The sequence below is a fragment of the Apis dorsata genome, unplaced genomic scaffold, assembly GCF_000469605.1.
Source record: "Apis dorsata unplaced genomic scaffold, Apis dorsata 1.3 scaffold_111, whole genome shotgun sequence".
NCBI classification, from domain to species: Eukaryota; Metazoa; Arthropoda; class Insecta; order Hymenoptera; family Apidae; genus Apis; species Apis dorsata.
Genome location: NW_006263406.1, coordinates 381,754 through 383,811, shown reverse-complemented (window position 1 = coordinate 383,811; position 2,058 = coordinate 381,754). Strand labels below are relative to the sequence as shown.

Sequence of the window (2,058 nt, the reverse complement as noted above, 5' to 3'; positions counted from 1 at the left end):
AATGCACGTCGAACCATCGATTTCCGCGTGTGCTGCCCACGTGATCGAGCTCCATCTCGCAACACGACACCTCTCCCCGACTCGGCCGTGCCTCGGCCGTTGCTGGTGTGCTGGTGCCCGGGTGGTGGTGCTGGGTCTCGGTCCCGCTCGTTCACGGATTCGAGCCGTGCCATCCATCCACGACCAACGAGTTTCGTCTTCCCGCTCGAGCAGGGAACCACCGATCCACGCCGAATTATTGATCCCTGGATCTCGTTTAATCTATCGCGATATTGGATTTTCAAGAAATTCGGTGAGAAAGAAGGCGGATTGGACGTTAGCCTGGCAACTAGAGAAAGAGAGAGAGAGAGAGAAAGAGAGAGAGGAAGAAGGTTGGAGGATCACGTGGTCGGGGAATAGTACGGTGTATCGGCGGATAGACCGCAGAGGGCAGAGACACGAGGCCGGTTTTTCACCGCGATATCTCTCCTCCAGGGATGAAAATTAGCGACGAATGAATGGTAAGTAAAAGGTGGATCGGGCGCGAGGAATAAAACCCGCGTATGGGTTCCTTCATCGGACGTTGGAAATCGTCCGTTTCTTCGCGATATCTTTCGAGTTTCGAAGATCGTTTCGCGATTACCGCGCAAGGTCGAGTGGACGAGCGTATGACGGGGAGATAAGGCGAGTTGACGTGGTCGGTTTATATTATAAACGGGACGTTGTCCATAACGGAGAAGAGCATATCCCGACGAGAGAGTAGCATATTGAACGCGACGCTTTTCTACCTATCGAAAACCGCGAATGCTTTTAATCCCTTTAACGAGACGACACTTCGCCGGCTTCGAATGTGAACGTCACTCTGATATGAAATCGAGGCAACTTATCGCGAGATACCGCGTTTTTCGCGTTCTCGCGAGCATAACAGTCCTTGACGATCTTTCAGAGGTCGCGATTAAAAGCGAGAGAAAAATATCGCGTAACGCGTGTTTCTGATCTCTCTCTCTCTCTCTCTCTCTCTCTCTCTCTCTCTCTCTCTCTCTCTGTCTCTCTCTCGATGATCGATTCATCGACTTCCCCCCACGACTGGAGTAAAAGGCTACCATAGATATTACCAGACGACGTTTCCTCCGTTCGACAAGAAATCTCTCCTTCGAAACCAGTTTTCAGATAGCGGGGCCTTTGAAAGCTTGATGGCATTTGACATTTTTTTTTTTTTTCCTTTTTCCTTTTTTTTCCTTTTTTTTTTTTTTTTTTTTTTTCTCCTCCTCTCTCTCGGAGCGAATTTTCTTCGCCGCCAGGTGTATTATTCGAGTATGGACGAGTTATTATCCGATTCTCGTGAAAGTTTTCGAGTCCGCTTGCCAAACGAGACTATCGTGCACACGCGCCACCGCGATCCCTTTACCGCGAAACTTTGCCGCTTCTTGCTTCGACTTTTATATTCCATTTCGTCGTTACGCAACGTGTTTCCGCGTTTCCAGAACAGGGATCGGCACGGCTCACTTTTCCACTCCGGCCGAGGCGATTATTTATTTCGTTCGAAGACAATCGCGCGAGCCTTTTAAAGCATCGACGATGGAAACGACGGGGTGGAATCCAGCTTCTCGATGCGTAGGCCACGTATTTCGAAGGTGATGCGGCGTGCGCTGCATCGTAAAGGTCGCGATTTGAATTGAACGACGATCCCCGACGACTCTTGAAAGTTCAAACGATGGGGGGACAATGGTTAATGGCTCGATTGGAAACTAGACAGATAAAAGCCAGCGTGGAGGACGACCAGTTTAAAAAGGCGAAAATAAAAATAACACTTTTACTTTTTTAATTTCGTACGCTCGATCGAACTTTTGTCATCGATCTGTTTGATTTGATTGCGGGAAAAAATGGGACGAACAGTATTATTAATTATTTAGAGGAAAAAGAAGACAAATGTAAAAGGAGGTTTTTCTTTTTTTTTCCCCCCTCGAAAATGAATGCAGATGAATTTAAATTAATGAATGGAACACGCTGTCAAAATCCGTGAAGCGTGACGGAGAACGTGATTGCGTAATTCTGCCGCGTTGTAGCATCGTTCACGGG

The 2,058-nt window shown here is 48.0% G+C and overlaps 1 long non-coding RNA gene across 1 annotated transcript; it reads left to right on the top strand.

Moving 5' to 3' along the window:
* Positions 1-581: 581 nt before the first annotated feature.
* LOC116185154 lies at positions 582-941 on the top strand. Its single transcript, XR_004149925.1, has 2 exons — positions 582-630; positions 669-941. It is a non-coding gene; the product is annotated as an uncharacterized LOC116185154 (long non-coding RNA).
* The last annotated feature ends 1,117 nt before the right edge of the window (positions 942-2,058 follow it).